The 18,848-nt window shown below is 40.5% G+C and overlaps 2 protein-coding genes, 1 long non-coding RNA gene and 1 pseudogene across 6 annotated transcripts in view; 2 read left to right on the top strand and 2 right to left on the bottom strand.

The window, feature by feature from the left end:
* LOC116034141 (hemicentin-1-like) overlaps positions 1-18,848 on the top strand; it is a 1,482,957-nt gene that overhangs the window by 947,412 nt on the left and 516,697 nt on the right. The window lies entirely within an intron of this gene.
* The window catches only part of LOC116034899 (gastrula zinc finger protein XlCGF49.1-like), a 390,500-nt gene that overhangs the window by 189,073 nt on the left and 182,579 nt on the right, over positions 1-18,848 (top strand). The gene's annotated exons all lie outside the window — the stretch shown is intronic.
* LOC116034906 overlaps positions 1-18,848 on the bottom strand; it is a 399,592-nt pseudogene that overhangs the window by 212,718 nt on the left and 168,026 nt on the right.
* On the bottom strand, positions 279-17,115 carry LOC118493571. The gene is made up of 3 exons (XR_004895514.1): positions 16,975-17,115; positions 5,398-5,406; positions 279-289 (listed from the first exon to the last, which is right to left on the bottom strand). It is a non-coding gene; the product is annotated as an uncharacterized LOC118493571 (long non-coding RNA).

Below are 18,848 nucleotides of genomic sequence, written 5' to 3'. Positions count from 1 at the left end.
TGATGATGAAGCATTGCCCGGTTAGTTCCTCTAACATCTCCCAGAGCTCTTACCACCTGATGGTTTCTCATGTGCTGTATATACAACATGCTTATCATTACTGCTGTGGGTGTGAGGTCATGTACAGATCTGCTATTTGGTCTGTTTTGGAGGGAGTGGGGGGGTCTGTGTATCTGAGTCTGAGATCCTCTAGGGTCTCCATGATGAGATGGTCCAGAGGAGGGTCAGACTGAGAGATTTAGTTTAAATTATCTTTACCTTTAGAGAACTAGAACTAACATTAATGTTACTCAACACCGCTGAGAGACTTACTTCACGGCGGGGGCTGGCCGCCGGTTCCGAGGGCTGTCTGCCGAGTATCTCCGGTGCCGAGCCGCGGCCCCGGAGATACTCGGCCGAGGATACGCCGTAACGTGTAGTTACATTATTTGAGAGGTGACGTCAGATTCGGTATCTCCACGTACCGCCGTACGTAGTCACAGAGTAGATTTAACTCAGAAACATAAAATGGTCTTTAGGGGTGAGAGACAGTGACTATGAAAGAGATGAGATCTGATATTAAACAACATTTCCTGAAGGATTAGACCTGAACTATTGATGAGTCATGTCAACACGTATCTCAGTGAGGAGCTTCTTCATGAGTTGACCTCGTGGTAATAAAGTCCTGTGATATCTCTGATAATTAACATCCCTTCTGCAGTGTTACACCTGATGGAGGTCTTTAGAAATAACATGACTTTTATTGATTACTATTGTTTATTATTGTTTTTCAGACCTGATTGAGGTAACAGTTGATCCTGGAGATGATGTCATTCTACCATGTCAGGCTGCTGATCCCTCCATCAGAGCTGTAAAGTGGACCAGAGCTGACCTGGAGCCACCAGAGTACGTCCTGTATTACAGTAATGGACACTTGAAAACAGATGAACAGAATCCATCCTTTAAGGACAGGGTAGACCTGGTGGACAGAGATCTGAATAATGGAGACGTGTCTTTAAAGGTGATGAATGTGAACATCGACGATGCTGGAACTTATGAGTGTCGAGTTGCATCAGCTCATTTTAGACGTAAAAAGAGAGCCATCATCAACTCTGGGCCAATCAGCATCGTCCATCTGCAGGTTACAGGTGAGGTAGTCTCTCTCAGAGAGTTTTTCTGAGTATCAGGTTGTAGCTGCAGTTTCTAACATCAGAGAGGATGAAGACTGCTCCACTATCACACATTTACTGACTCATATGTTGTTGTTTTTTAGACCCTCCTCCCCAGGAGGCCAAGAAGACTTACTGGCAGCAGCTGTTCTGGTTCTTGTAGCTGCTGCAGTGGTTGGTGTCCTGATATATAGAAGACATAAGAAGAAGAGATCAGGACAACCTGCTGATGATGATGATGATGATGAAGCATTTTTCCACCATGAATCTTGACTTTACCGTTGTGTGTGTGTGTGTGTGTGTGTGTGTGTGTGTGTGTGTGTGTGTGTTGGGGGGGGGGGTCTGAGTATCTGAGTCTGAGATCCTCTAGGGTCTCCATGGTGAGCTGGTCCAGAGGAGGGTCAGACTGAGAGAGATTTACTTCATATTAACTTTATCTTTAGAGAACTAGAACATTTACTCGAGTAAAAGTTGCTTCAAAGAAAAACTAATTTTACTTAACTCAAAGTACTTTTACTTTAAATACATTTTCCTCAAAGTAAAAACAAAATAACTCCATATTCAAACATGTTCAGATAAAAGTCAAATGTAGGTCAGTTATAATGTTGTTTAAGATCAGAGTGATGTTTGACTGAAGAACACAGAGATGTTCAGACAATATCAACTCAGCAGTAGTACACAGAAATACTTTGCTCTATTAAACACATTAAATGTGATAATATTATGTATGTATCTGAATGTAACAATAATCTACTCAACACTGAGCTGTATCTCTGCAAGCTTTCAACAGGAAATGATGTTTGTTTAGATGTAAATATCAGCAGACGGAGCCCCCCCCAAATATCTTCTAATCAGGTGTAGAGACGGTACGGACAGCATGTATGTCCCAACAGGTGACGGTACAGACAGCATGTATGTCCCAACAGGTGACGGTACGTCAGCGGCTGACAGATATAAACATGTCAGGAATTAATGTTGAGGCTTGCTACACGTAAATATCGTTGCATTTTATCAGCCGTGGAGAGTAACTCTGCCTGTAGTGGAATGGCTTCTAATGACGACCAAAAGCGCTTGTCTTTTACTGTGACCATTTACTGTTCAATATGTTGCAGTTTTACAAACAAGAAAGTGAACAACTTGAGCCTGACGGACATGTTGCTTCTCAGTAAGCTAGCAAGAGTAGCTACACAACAGACAACTTCCGTGTAGCCTACTTCAAAATAAAAGCACTTCCTGTGACGGTTCACAGTAAAACTAAATTACTGTTAAATAAGGTTGTGTAGGCTACCTTTTCACAAACCAGCTGTAAATCAAGTACTGTAAATAATGTTAATAGTGAGTTTTAATCACACTATAATTGAACTTTTCCTTTAGAGTGTTTTAACCTAAACATGAATTTCTTATTGAAGTGCTATAAACAAACATTTTACAACAATGCCGTACTTTTGAGTATTTTCATTTTCTCCTACTTGCCTATTATATGTTTTACTTATCTATTTTGTATAGCTTTAGTAACTTTGCTTATTTATATTAATTATACAAAATATGAATAATCTATGATGTATTAAAGTGGATAAAGACGAGACTTTATTGATCCGGTGGTGAAATTAACAAGCTAGCTGCCAAATCAAACTTCCCGTTATTTTGGTGAAAGTAACTCAAAAGTAACTCAAAAGTAGTGTAACGCATTACAATTCAGAGACAGTAATATTGTAATATAACTAATTACTCTCAAATGACAGTAACTAGTAATCTATAATGTATTACATTTTGGAAGTAACTTGCCCAACACTGATAAAATCATCTGATGATCAGAATATCTCAGGGGGACATAGAGGACCAGTCTGTCTCTGAATAAGACCTTCAACTGGATTATTATCTATGAAATAGATTAACATGATGTTTCTAAAGGAAATGTTATGAAATATGAACTATACCAAAGTGATGATCTTTGAAATCAGTTGATAATTATTTAATATGAATGAATGGATGAAATAATAATGATCAGAGACATGATGGAAGTTAATAACTCAGTTTTAACATTCAGATACATTAATGCGCCTTAAACTGTTTTACTCTATAAATACTTTATATATAAACACTTTATTTTTCTACATTTGGATTCCAAGTTGTTACTTTTATATTTTCATTGTTGTGCACTTTTCTTACTTTGAACATAAATAAAGTCGCTCCAAATATCAACCTGATATAGTGTGTGTGTGTTGTATGAATATCTGAATATGTTAAATGTGTAGAGGAGGAGCAGAGACTGGGGGAAGGATGTGATCCTGAGAGACTAAGATCTGAATCTGATGGAGGTCTCTGGTGTCAGCTGAAGACACCTTTGTCCAACATGTCCAGGATTTCACAACCACTCTCACACTAGTTTGATGATTGTCTCAGTCAGAGCGGTCGGGGAGATGAGAGATATATCTCAACCTCGGTCTGGACAGCTGCATGGAGAGTCTGACAGGTTTTAGAACAACGCTCAAAGTACTTTTACTTTAAATACATAAAACTAAATGACTCCATATTTGATAGTTCAGATAAAACTCAAATGTAGGTCAGTTCAAATGTTCTTTAATTAAAAAAAGCAGATTGTTTTAATATTAACACAAGTTTTAATGTTTGATGTGGATGTTAATCTGTGATTAATTATTAGAACAAATACCAACACATATATATATATATATATATACAGTATACATATGTATGTGCATTCATATACATATAATGTTGACAGTAGACTCGCTTTGCAGTTTGCACACACACACACACACACACACACGCACACACGCACACACACACACACACACACACACACACACACACAGTCAGCTGACTCAGTCGGCAGCCAATAGGATTCCAGCATTCTACAGCAGGACACACCTCCAGTCAGGTTGTGACTGAGAATGAAAGACAGCCCAGAGAGAGATGGTGTAGCTCAGAAATGCTGCTGATGGACTTAGAGAAGTTGGATCAGAAGATGTTTAAAGTTATGTTACGTCATGTTGTTGAATGTCCATGTTCTTATCATCAGTGTTATTGTTGAGTTTGAGTGTTTGTTTTATGTTCAGTTATTAGAGGACAGGTCTCCGTGTGAAGTGTGAAATGTAGCAGTAAAGTTAGTATGTTAATATGTTAATATGCTGTATATATGTATGTTTTATTGTTGTTTATCTGCCAGCTGCACATGTTCAGTGTAGACAGAAACAACATGGAGGTGAACAGTTATCAGGAACACTCTGAGTCCAGCAGAGGGCCCCGTAGACCGGGTATAGTATGTAGTGATGTTCAGTTCCAGCCACTCACACATTCACCAGCTCACAGAGAAAAGATCCCACTACAGTACAGTAGTAGAAACAGATCAAGAGAGGGAGAGGACAGAGAAGGAGAGAAAGATGACAGGTTACTCTCTCTCAGCTCTCATGGCTCCATTAATGCTCCTGATGATCCTAACGTCTGGAGCAGCTTCTGGTAAATATCAGCTTTCACTGTGACAACACTCATGTAGACTTTACTTTATTTTATTCATGTATTATTTTAATTAGTCTTATAGAAAGATGTCGTCTTGTTAAGAGAAAATGTAAATGTGTTGATGGATTTATATTTACAATACATTTCAGTTTCTTCTGATAATGAGACTGGATTTATGAAAGTGTGAATAATGTTTAACTAACAGTTACGGTTTTACATGGAATAGTTCAATGGTAGGATTTGATGTATAAATATTATGTCACATATTTAATGTATTATACAGTATTGGTTTTGTGATAAATAAGTGTTGTATTCAACTTTTTCAGCTAAAAGCGTGATCTTATGTTTGACCAACTGCATGAAAAATGTTTGTTACAAAAAGGGAAGGAGAGGGACAGAGAGAGACAGAAGGAGGGAAGGAGCAGCAGGGAGGGCGTGGACTATTTCAGTTTCAACATGTAACCCTTGTGTTGTCCTTCAGGACCGTCCACTTTATTTTATTTTAGTTTTGTATTGGTCTGGTGTTGAGCTTCAGGGTCAATTATTATATTAAAATGATATTCTCACTAGTCAGATATCTACAACTTTGATTGTTGTAGTTAAAACTTCAACATGTTGAATATCTGAAATACATTTTGACTGGTAGTACTAATGTCATTTAAATAACTACAGTTAGAAAGACGACTTGAACCAACGCAGTCGCAGAAATCTATCTGATCTCTGAGATTAGATTAGAAGATATTTCCCATTTATTTTGGAAATATTCCTACACAGAAACATTCTGATCAGACATCCTTCAATTTATCCAAACTTATTAACGGACTTCTCTTTAGTGACTGAATGATTTCTTTATGTATTTATGTTGTAGTTGTGTGTATGTGTACTTGTATGTGTTGTTTGTAACTGCAAATGCTTTCAATAAATTAATTGAGAATAAAAATAAAAACCCAGGCGGACCCAGGGCATGCTGGGAAACGCCGGCCTCTCAGCTGATCTAACAGCTGATTGGTTCAGAATCAACTCAACATGATGACTTATTATATCAACTTGTTATTGATTTTGATCTGGAGGGATTTTAACTGTTATTTGTCTGATTTAAAGGCTGATTCTGTACAGAACTCATGTTGTGAGGCTGATAGTTATGATTAGAAGTCAGAGAGACTAAATCTGATCAGATTACAGATCATCTACAGTCTGTTGTTAATTAAAATCAGCAACAGATCACATGTATTGTTATCCAGACCACACATATATATATATATATATATATATATATATATGGTCTGGATAACATTTTATTTAATCGGAATCGGACCTAATAGTGTGTGACTGTGAGTGTTTCTGTCAAAAGTAGTCATCCAAATAATTACTTGAGTAAGAGTAAAAAAGTGCTTGGTAAAAAAACTACTCAAGTACTGAGTAACTGTTGAGTAACGTCTGATTTATTTTTTAACACAAGCATTCAATCAGACATTCAAAAATACAAAATAATCATCTTTAGGCAAAGTATTGTTCATCCAATCAATAAAATTAATTCAAATTAATTAATTACATACATACTTAAATTAAAATAATCCAGGTAAATTCAAATACTTAAAAATGAAATCAATAAAATGCAGATGCAGGAAGACCTGTGTTGACTTTGAGTGACAGCTTCTTGATGTGAGGAAAGGTGTGGAGTCGATCCATATACCTGCAGGGGACAGGAGTATCACTGGGATAGGAGAACTTGGCTTTCTGTGGTTCTCTAGTAACTCTGTGTACTTAGACAGTTTGTTGGGGTGAACCCTCTGTGGATATAAACAAATCTGTGAGGCTACAGGGAGATCAAGACATTAAAACAGACTTATCATATATATATCCATCCAAATTGTGTGAGGGCCTGTTTTGCGGTAGTTAACGTTGTTAACCTGTATCACCATCAGAGACTAACTATAGTTGTGAATTGAATAAAACTCTTGCTGCTGATAAAATAGTTTTGGACATTCATCTTGAATTAACCCACACACACATTATTACATTATTAGACCTACAGTCCTTTAGGTTTAGATTCTCCTTCAGATTCAGCTCCTCCTGTGACCAGAGCTGTAACCCGAGCTGTTAGTCCCGCCCTCAGACTACAGGGAGAGCCTAGTGCAGCGCTGTAACCCTCCCTAGAGCTGTGTCAGGGAAGTTAAATACGCAGACTCAAGAAGACCTCACAGCAGATCACAGCCACCTCTGCTTCCTAGTCCTACCGTCGATGAAAATATCTAAAATATATATTAGTATATTATACTGTCAGAGAGAACAGTGTGGGGATACAGAGACCACAGCAGGTCACCTCTCTGTCAGATCTCATGGCTCCATTTCTGCTCCTGTTGATCCTTCTGTCTGAAGCAGCTTCTGGTAAATTGTTACGGGCAGCTCTCTCTCTGTCCTGTCTGGGATGTCCTTTCCCTGTGTGTCTGTCTGTGTTTGTGTTTTGTCTGTGTTTGTTTCTGTGTGGAGTGCTGGAGGCGTGGTCCGAGATGTAGGTCAAGGGGCGTGGCCGCATCAACTCTGCTCAGCCGATCTTCATCATCATCATCCACAATCACCAGCAATATTTAACCCGGGCTGATCTTCCTGTCGGCGCCAGTTCGTTAACTACAACCCATGTGGTAACTTGGCTCTAAGCCCTGTAGTATTCTAGTTTTGCCTTTTGATTCCCTGCTGAAACTTACCCTGTGTCTCTCTCTAGTTTTCGCTCAGCCCTGTTGAAATCTCCACGGCGTCTGCATGCTCCCAGTCTCACCTGCCAGCCTCCGTCTTCACTTCAGGAACCCACCAGTGATCTCGCCTCAGCCGGTCTCCTCTCGTGTCCTGAAACTGTACTGCTCTGTTAAACCTTTTAAAACTGCTCTACTGTGTCTGTGTGTAGTCTCTGCGTTCTGGGCCGAAGCAAACACCTAACACATGTAATGGTGGTGTTACAGGGACAGACCATGCAGTGTTTATCAGAGAGAGGAGGAGGAGTTCATCATGCTGCTGCTACTCAGAGACAGGCCTGATGTCTATGTGTTGATGGTTAACACACTCACAGGGGACCTTTCCTCTCACTTTACACATTAAACTGTCCTACCCCAAAACACACTGATTAGGTTTTTATTATGAAGGATTTTATTGGAGGATGGGAGTTTTATTGAGGCAGACTTCTCTATTGACTGGTCTGTGTGCAGCGAACTCATGAAAAAAAAAAGATGCACATACTGTGTGCCATGCATCAGCTGACCTGCTGCTGGAGCAGCCAGACGCCCTGACACAGGAAACTAAACTAAGAACAACATCCCGTCTCTCTCTTAAAGCAACAGAACAGTCAGTATTTTAATCTCCTAATCAGATGTGACTTTAGGGTTGAAATACTCTGCCTCAATATTATTATTATTATAATAATATAATCAAGTTAAAACTGTTTTATCATCGAGTTACAGGGAACAGGTAAGCAGCGTTATCAGTGAGAGAGGGAGAGTTCATGGTGCAGCTGCTGCTCACTGATCAACATAAGAGCTCAAACTGTGTTTGGTACGGTGGCCGACAGGGGCCAAACGCCCTGCAACTTAAGAAAACACACGCAAATAGACAAAATGCAAGCAAATTAACACTAGAAGTGCCGGAATTCCATAACTACTAGAAGTGCCGTGAGCGGTCATTTAGACCGCCAGATTCCAAACTCTATAATCTCTCATGATAAATACCTAATTGCATATTGTATTTTGTATTGTGTTAGGATATCTTTAGAAAAACGTAATTACACCGAAATGTACATTTTTACGATTTTAATTATACATTTGAGTAGTAGCCTAATACGTGTTTAAATAATTCATATCATGGCATAGTAAACCGTAATTATTTCATACATTCATATCCCGAAAAATATGGTGTGGAAATTCATTCAACTTAACTCATAACAGCCAAATAACAATTCTAAGTATCTTATTTGAACATTTAGCTATAACCTAACCTGGCACTGCCTCTGTTTTGGTGTCTGCTGTGGTGTCAGTGCTGCTCGGACCGTGCGCCGCGGCCCTTTTTTCCTCCATAAACTCCGCTCTCAGCTCCTATGCCGGTTGCTGCATGAACTTCCCCCGGGACATTTTACTGCTGGTGCACTCCTTGGAGAGGATGTGTGCAACGATTCCAGCCAGTTGTAGCATGTATAAGTTATATGAACATGTAAACAGCCACCGGCCATCTACGTGTACGGCGCCTTTCACAGAGCGAGCGCCCGGTGTTTGCCTTCTGATTCAGAACAGAGTGCCTCCACGCCGTAGTAGCCTACGTTACCGACTCTGGCTTTGCCTTCAGCCCATCGGTGTTGCCCACACTTGTTACTCGAGACCGCTAGTTACGTTGCTCTGACAGAGACTATGGTAGTTACTAAGCAACCAAGATGCATCTTCAACCGCGCGAAAAATTAAAAACAATACCGCGAAAATCCAAGCAGTCAATATGACCGTGTATGGCCGAAATAGGTAAAAGTGATTGTATTTTCTTTGCCTTTTGTGTAATGTATATAAAAAACATTTTAAATTAAAATACAGACTATTTTAGGAAAAGTCAGGCAGCAGCAGGATTGTATTTTTTTATTCAGCAAAGTTATTACACATATAAATTTCAAAACGGTCAAAATGACCGTCATGGCCGTTCTAGTGTTAAGAAAACAACTTCATTAATTTGACAACACATGTGCAGCATTCAGCAAACGCTCTGCAAATACAACAACACAACCAAATACATAAACACACTGCAAATACAACAACACAACCAAATACATAAACACACTGCAAATATCACAACACAACCAAATACATAAACACACTGCAAATATCACAACACAACCAAATACATAAACACACTGCAAATACAACAACACAACCAAATACATAAACGCACTGCAAATATCACAACACAACCAAATACATAAACACACTGCAAATATCACAACACAACCAAATACATAAACGCGCTGCAAATACAACAACACAACCAAATACATAAACGCACTGCAAATACAACAACACAACCAAATACATAAACGCACTGCAAATACAACAACACAACCAAATACATAAACGCGCTGCAAATACAACAACACAACCAAATACATAAACGCACTGCAAATACAACAACACAACCAAATACATAAACGCACTGCAAATACAACAACACAACCAAATACATAAACGCGCTGCAAATACAACAACACAACCAAATACATAAACGCACTGCAAATACACACAACACAACCAAATACATAAACACACTGCAAATACAACAACACAACCAAATACATAAACACACTGCAAATACCACAACACAACCAAATACATAAACGCGCTGCAAATACCACAACACAACCAAATACATAAACGCACTGCAAATACAACAACACAACCAAATACATAAACGCGCTGCAAATACACACAACACAACCAAATACATAAACACACTGCAAATACAACAACACAACCAAATACATAAACGCGCTGCAAATACAACAACACAACCAAATACATAAACACACTGCAGATACAACAACACAACAAAATACATAAACGCACTGCAAATACAACAACACAACCAAATACATAAACGCGCTGCAAATACAACAACACAACCAAATACATAAACACACTGCAAATATCACAACACAACCAAATACATAAACACACTGCAAATACACACAACACAACCAAATACATAAACACACTGCAAATACACACAACACAACCAAATACATAAACGCGCTGCAAATACAACAACACAAACAAATACATAAACACACTGCAAATATCACAACACAACCAAATACATAAACGCACTGCAAATATCACAACACAACCAAATACATAAACGCACTGCAAATATCACAACACAACCAAATACATAAACACACTGCAAATATCACAACACAACCAAATACATAAACGCACTGCAAATACACACAACACAACCAAATACATAAACGCGCTGCAAATACAACAACACAACCAAATACATAAACGCACTGCAAATACAACAACACAACCAAATACATAAACGCACTGCAAATACAACAACACAACCAAATACATAAACGCGCTGCAAATACAACAACACAACCAAATACATAAACGCACTGCAAATACAACAACACAACCAAATACATAAACGCACTGCAAATACAACAACACAACCAAATACATAAACGCACTGCAAATACAACAACACAACCAAATACATAAACGCGCTGCAAATACAACAACACAACCAAATACATAAACGCACTGCAAATACACACAACACAACCAAATACATAAACGCGCTGCAAATACAACAACACAACCAAATACATAAACACACTGCAAATACAACAACACAACCAAATACATAAACGCACTGCAAATACCACAACACAACCAAATACATAAACACACTGCAAATACAACAACACAACCAAATACATAAACGCACTGCAAATACACACAACACAACCAAATACATAAACGCACTGCAAATACACACAACACAACCAAATACATAAACACACTGCAAATACAACAACACAACCAAATACATAAACGCGCTGCAAATACAACAACACAACCAAATACATAAACACATTGCAAATACAACAACACAACCAAATACATAAACACACTGCAAATATGAAACGATGCAAAAAGAAAAGCACACAAACCCAGAAAACAAATGCAACAAAAAAATGTTGCATCCAGATTACACAACAGAAGTTCTCCAGACCTCTAGAGGGAGCAGCTGGTGGAACGGTTATTAACCGATATTAAATTCATATTATTATTATTATTATTATTAATAACATAATATATTATTAATATACAGTCTATGCTCCGTCTCATGACCTCCCGGCTGGTGCCGTCCCCGAGCTTCGGCTTTTCAAAATAAAAGCTGGCGTCTGGTCCGTTATGTGTTTGTACTTTGGTGTGTTGGGTGTTTGTGAACTAAACAGTACGACAATCATGCTGATGAATATAATAACTTTTTCAGCAGATGTCTTACTTACAACACGATGGAGTTAGTAAAGCAGTTTAGTGTTTATATGTGCGAGCGTGATTTATTCAGTTTGATAAATCCCACGGTGAATTGGCTGGTTTACTAACAGGGAGGGACTAGAAATCCTGTCTGGTTTTTGTATTTCAAGAGCAAATTGCTCCACAATATGAATACAGATTGGTCACTTATTTTGTTGGTAACCGTTGTTGTATAATCACAATATTACACTTGAGGAGGCCTATACTTCAGTAATTTCAGACCTGGAAATTAAACCCTCTCATGTGGCTTAAACAAACGTCAACGTTAAACGCTGATGCAGTTTTAAATGTTTTATCACCACGAGTTTACAGACGTCTCTGCTGATGAGTATCAGCTGACCTGAGCCGAGACACACACACCAAACCAGAGAAAACAGATCTCAAACATAGACTTCATATTTACAGTCTCTCTCTCTCTCTCTCTCTCTCTCTCTCTCTCTCTCTCTCTCTCTCTCTCTCTCTCTCTCTCTCTCCCTCCCTCTCTCCCCGTGAGGTCTAAAATCCAGCTGTTCCACCAGCTGCTCCCTCTAGAGGTCTGGAGAACTTCCGTTGTGTAATCTGGATGCAGCGTTTTTTTGTTGCATTTGTTTTCTGGGTTTGTGTGCTTTTCTTTTTGCATCGTTTCATATTTGCAGTGTGTTTATGTATTTGGTTGTGTTGTGTGTATTTGCAGTGTGTTTATATATTTGGTTGTGTTGTGATATTTGCAGTGTGTTTATGTATTTGGTTGTGTTGTGTGTATTTGCAGTGTGTTTATGTATTTGGTTGTGTTGTGTGTATTTGCAGCGCGTTTGCTGAATGCTGCACATGTGTTGTCAAATTAATGAAGTTGTTTTCTTAATTTGCTTGTGTTTTGTCTGTTTGCGTGTGTTTTCTTAAGTTGCAGGGCGTTTGCCACTTCACACTGAATAAAGTACCTTATGTGGAGTCTAAACTGAGTTACTGTGACTGTGATACTGATGCTGTTTGTCAGTTTTCTGTTTCCCCTAAGTTTTCTGTTTCCCCTAAACCAACCACTTCCTCTGTTTCAATCACTATTCTCAGCAGCTTGGCAGTTTCTCACACATCAAGAAACCATTACAGAAAAAACCCTACAGACAGCCTGTAAGAGATCACAATGTGTTGTACAAGTTCTCCATTAACGTTATGTACAAATGTTCTTTTCATGCCACTTTCTACATCTACTCAGAGGGAAATACTCTGTACTTTTTGCTTCATTACATGTATTAAATTATGAAGGTGTCCCTTTGGGCTCTGGGTGATTATGACACCATTTCCATGTATATTTTTAAAAGCATCAATACAGGTTACAGGACAAAAAGAATTCCAAGCTTGTGATTCGGCACAATGGCTCTTATTTCTACCATAAACTGGACTGACCAGTGACACTGGAACAAGGACAGTCAGCAAGAACCAGTGGCCTTTGAAACGTTGTTTATATGATAAACAGATAAAATGATTAAGTAAAGTCAGCCAGTCAGCCAATCTCCACCCTGAAGCCCAGCAACCCCTGTCCCTGGAGAAGCTCTAAAGAGGCAGTGGAACAAGTTGTTCTGCAGGACCCCAACTATCCTACACCCCCGAACAGCTCTGGTACACGTCACAGGCTTAGGAAACACCTGGATCACACAGGTCTGGAAGAAACACAATGGGACAGACTGAAAAACCATCCAGAAATCCCAGGTCACTCTCCTCCTGCTCAAGGAACGCTAGCTGCCTGGACACAACCACAGGTGTCCATGGAGGCTAAGGACCAGCCCACCCAGCACGCCCCGCCAGGTTGTTGCCCAAAATCATAACAACGTTATCTGAGGCTACGTTCACACAGCAAGTCTTAATGCCTAATTCCTAATTTTTTGCTCAGATCTGATTTTTAGTTTGTCTGTTCCCATGACCTTTTAAAACGTGGCCTGTATCAGATTCCAGTGTGAACTGTTTGCGGTTCTGAAATGACCCGCATGATGAAAAGAACAATACCAATGACATCAGACGCAGCACGCTGTCGCACTAAAGTTAGGGAGGTTATTTTGGCTTTTATTTCAAAATGTTTGTGTAATGGCAGTCGTAACATTAATGAGCAGGTGCTGAGGAGGAGAAGAATGAAGAGAAAGAGACTATTTTGCTATTTTGGCCTTTTGTGGGGTTATGGCTGCAAATTCACTGCAGAGGTCTGTGTGACCGGACGACCGATTTACGTCAGGACGCTACGGGCCTCCACCAGAGTTTCCTCTGGCTTTGCCCTCGCACGCGCTCACGCTCCACCTCCCCGACGGTGCAGGCGAGACGGGCCGGTGGTGCGCCCGACCCTGAGGGACCGGGATCCCACCTCGCTGGCCCTCACTTTCATTGCACCACGGGGCGACCCTCTGACTTGCGAGCGCATTAAACTCCTTGGTCCGTGTTTACAGACGGGTCAGGTGGGTTGCCAACATTGCCTTTATAAGTGAGCACGGACGTTGGTGTCATGCAACAGTTTATTCAGAACACGGTTCTCTCTACCGACCCGAGATGTAAACGCATCTGAAATAAATAGCTAGAAACAAGAAAAACAAACCTGGCAAAGGCAAGAAGCTTTGGTACATACTGTATATCTGTGAAAAGTAAAGCTCTGTAATCAGTATGTAATCCACATATGTATTACTGTCAGAGCACGTTGACTGCTGCTGTAGAAGAGCGTAAAGATCCTCATAGGGAGGAGGTCGGGGGGGATGTTTGGCTCCTAAAACAGGAAAAAGATGAAGTTAAGGAGAACACACAAGAAAGGAAACAGGTCTTCGTGTCAGGTGTTCAGGTCGCGGGAGTGTTTTAACCCAAACCACCATCTTTTTCTAATCTTAACTAGTCATTTAAGTTGCTGTCTTAACTGAACTGAAACGTCCACCTTTAAAGGCCCTGACTTTACTTTGCTCTGTACCCGGCTTACAGTCACCTTTTCTTGGCAAAATTTAGCGGTCGCCTTATTTTTTAGGAAATTATACGTATTGATGTGCGTACTGAGGGAGTAGCAGTAGTCTAGACGTGAGAGGACTGCACTGCCTCCTCGGACGGATGGTCAGACCCACAGTTTCAACAGCTGTTGTACAGTGACTCAGCTGATTGTGGAATGAAAGACATGTTAACAGATGTTGTGTTTGAATTGATAGAACACAGACGCAGCGATCTAATTGGTAATTGATCAGGACATGAATAATTAATAAAGTATAGAGGTTGTTCTTGGTTGCTCATTATCTTCATCCTCTTCTGGAAAATCATCAGTGGAACATTTTATTTTAGTAGTGATGACTCTAATGCTGCTGCTGGGGAAATACCACTCAGGACTTTGGTGTCATGAGAGACCTTGTGTTGTGTTAACCACAGAAACAAAGAAGAGAATCATAGCCATAATATCTGCTTCTATAGATCATATTTAGTGTTTAGTTCAGTTAAACATCTGACAGAAACAGTCAGATATTTAAATGTAGTTGTTTGCTGTGAAACTTCAACAGTCTGTTCAGACATACTGTATGATAAAGAGCTGCAGTTTCTCTCTACCAACATTAAAGAGGAACTGGCACCACATCCTGACACCGACTGAGAGGGGGGGGGGGGTGCACATTTAAAATGTGCTTTGAGCCTTTTGATACCACGTGCTCCGCCCACTAAGTATCCTCCATTTTGTTCTCTGATTACAGGAACAGGTCCAGACAGGCCCCCTCCTCAGCAGAGCTCTAATTGAAGCTAAGGCCTACTGACCACCCTCTACTACACTGTACCACCCTCTACTACACTGTACCACCCTCTACTACACTGTACCACCCTCTACTACACTGTACCACCATCTACTACACTGTACCACCATCTACTACACTGTACCACCCTCTACTACACTGCACCACCCTCTACTACACTGTACCACCATCTACTACACTGTACCACCCTCTACTACACTGTACCACCATCTACTACACTGTACCACCATCTACTACACTGTACCACCATCTACTACACTGTACCACCATCTACTACACTGTACCACCCTCTACTACACTGTACCACCCTCTACTACACTGTACCACCATCTACTACACTGCATACTGTACAGACACTCTTCTTTTCCTTCATATAATAAATGATATTAAATCACCTTTTCTTGTATTCTGAACTCTTGAGTGTTATCAGAGAAACAAACTGTAATGGGAGCTCTCTGTTTATAACAAAGACCTTAAAGATGAACATTATAATGAGATGCTGCAGGTTCAAGAGCAATAACAGTAAAAACTCCTTTGTTCAATGTGCAATAACTCGGCTTAATTTAATCTAATGTAGATTTTCTTTTAGAGATTTCTCCAGTAGTATTGTGTAAAATTGTGTTGTGTATATTGTATGTATAGGAAACATTTTTGCACTTTATGTCTTTGTTTTTTTTATCTTTTTGTTATTTGTACGGTGTTTGCTGTCTGTGGTTTTTATCTTGTTCTCCTGACTGTAGATCAGTTTTCCCATCTGGGATAATAAAGTGACTGAACTGAACTGAACTGAACTGAACTGCAGGTGAGAAACACAAAGACACAGAGGACTGAACCCCGTCCAGCGGTTACCTGGAGCAGGCGTGGGTCACCAGGTTCAGCAGGATCAGATTCACTTACTGCACCTAACCCTATAATAACACATGTTGGATCATAACTCACCAAACATCCCCAGATTGGTTTATAAAGGTCAGTTTGGAGAGCTGAGCAACAGTTAAACGTGTTGTGTTTCATGCTCCTTACGGTCAGCGTGGTGCGGACGGCGAGCATGCTCCAACGGTCTGGGAGTTGATACTGATTGTGGTCAAAGGTAGAGCGGCTCCAAGAACAGACTTCTTCTCTTCTGTAGCCAATCACTGCAACAGGACACGTTGTTACAAAATCTTGCAAACTCTCCGCTCAGTTGGGATAAATCGCCGTCCACATCACCCCGACCGCTCTGACTGTAAGAAGCATGAAACTAGTGTGAGAGTGTTTGTGAAATCCTGGACATGTTGGACAAAGGTGTCTTCAGCTGACACCAGAGACCTCCATCAGATTCAGATCTTAGTCTCTCAGGATCACATCCTTCCCCCAGTCTCTGCTCCTCCTCTACACATTTAACATATTCAGATATTCATACAACACACACACACTATATCAGGTTGATAGCTGGAGCGGCTTTATTTGTACACATAACAATGAATATATAAAAGTAACAACTTGGTATCCAAATGTAGAGTATTTATATAAACAAACAGTTTAAGGTGCATTAATATATCTGAATGTTAAAACTGAGTTATCAACTTCCATCATGTCTCTGATCATTATTATTTCATCCATTCATTCATATTAAATAATTATCAACTGATTTGAAAGATCATCACTTTGGTATAGTTCACATTTCATAACATTTCCTTTAGAAAACATCATGTTAAGATCTGTTGTATAGGACTAGATGTTGATATCCCTCGATGAATCGTACTTGAGGCACCAATGAGGCTCTGTGGGATGGTCAATTGAGTGATGGCACCCTTTGGGTTGTCAAGTGGGCGCCCTCCTTCTTAGGTGTTTCGCTGATAGGCCCACGACACCTCCAGAGGGTTCAGCAGTGAATCCCAGCGTCCCAGGTTCACTCCCTAGATGCCATCAACTCACTTGAAGGCCCAGGCGGAGTCCTTTCTTTTTATCCACAGCCACTGGCTCCCCTTTTCAGCAGCCCTGGAGAGGTCTTTGACTGCCTGACGATGGGCCTTCCCTCGCACTCCCATCTCCCTGAGTAGCCTAGATGTTGAGGTGGCTACGAACCCTCTGCAACCTACTTCCACTGGGCCTACCTTCGCCTTCCAGCCTTGTTGTTGCGCGTCGGCTGCAAGTTCAGTGTACCTCAGCCTTTTCCGTTCATAGGCTTCCTCCACTGCACCCTCCCAGGGCACGGTGAGCTCGATGATGTAAATAAGCTTGAGTAAGGCTGACCACAGAACAAGGTCTGGTCGCAGGTTGGTAGCTGCGATCTCAGCTGGGAAGCAGAGTTTCTTGTCCAAGTCTGCCAGCAGTTTCCAGTCCCGTGCTCTGTCCAGCCGCCCAGTGTCTGGTCTTACGGTGATGAGGCTGGCTTGCCTTGCTATTGATTTCGGATCACGGATTGGATCAAATCTTGGAAATGGGTTTTTCAAAAGCAAAAGAGGGATTCTGAACTCAGATCAGATCATGTAATCTGATCTTACATTTGATCTGGATCAAACCTGCCCTTGGAACTTGGTTTGGGATCTATTTGATCCAAAAAAACAGGATTATCCTGTGGCCTGTTTTACAAAAGCAGAATTTATAAATCCAGGATAACTGATAAAGCGAGGCTTGACCTAGTCTAATCTGAGCATCCTGGCTTGGTGCGGTTCACCTAGGTCTAGTCAGGCTGAGGAGGAGAGACTAGGTCTAGTCAGGAGAGACTAGGTCTAGTCAGGCTGAGGAGGAGAGACTAGGTCTAGTCAGGCTGAGGAGAGACTAGGTCTAGTCGGGCTGAGGAGGAGAGACTAGGTCTAGTCAGGCTGAGGAGGAGAGACTAGGTCTAGTCAGGCTGAGGAGGAGAGACTAGGTCTAGTCAGGATGAGGAGGAGAGACTAGGTCTAGTCAGACTGAAGTAATTCAGATAGATGCGCGTCCACGGCTTTCCTCAAAAGACCGTGAGGTCGATCACAAATTTAGTGATGCCAAAATGGAGAATCCATTGTACATACTTTATACAGAGTGAGCAGCAGCTTCTTGTGGAAGTATGATGACGTGAAACACATTATTTGTATAAAAAGAAAAGAAACACGGCTGCTGTAATGAAACAGAGAGAGAAAGCGTAGCAGACGATCACGGACCGACTGAATGTGTAAGCAGCCTAAAAATATATATTAACTGACCACTGCTCTGAACTGAAACCATCATAATCATTCCATTCAAGGATTAGACTACTAATCATTTACGCACACTAACAGTTGTACTCTTTGCCTTAAAAGTAAGCAGAAGATAATGTTACTCAGGAAATTTACCATGAAGATCAATTTTCTACAACGCTAGAATATGATGCGTAAATATCTCTTTCACTCTGTTCCTCCCTCTCTCTCATGGGCTAAAATATAAATGTCCTAAGTCATATTAACTTCCACTGCTCGCTTTTAATG

This window comes from Sander lucioperca, chromosome 17 (genome assembly GCF_008315115.2).
Source record: "Sander lucioperca isolate FBNREF2018 chromosome 17, SLUC_FBN_1.2, whole genome shotgun sequence".
In the NCBI taxonomy this organism is placed as follows: Eukaryota; Metazoa; Chordata; class Actinopteri; order Perciformes; family Percidae; genus Sander; species Sander lucioperca.
The sequence above is the reverse complement of the archived record's forward strand: the minus strand, read 5'-3'. Positions and strand labels throughout refer to the sequence as shown.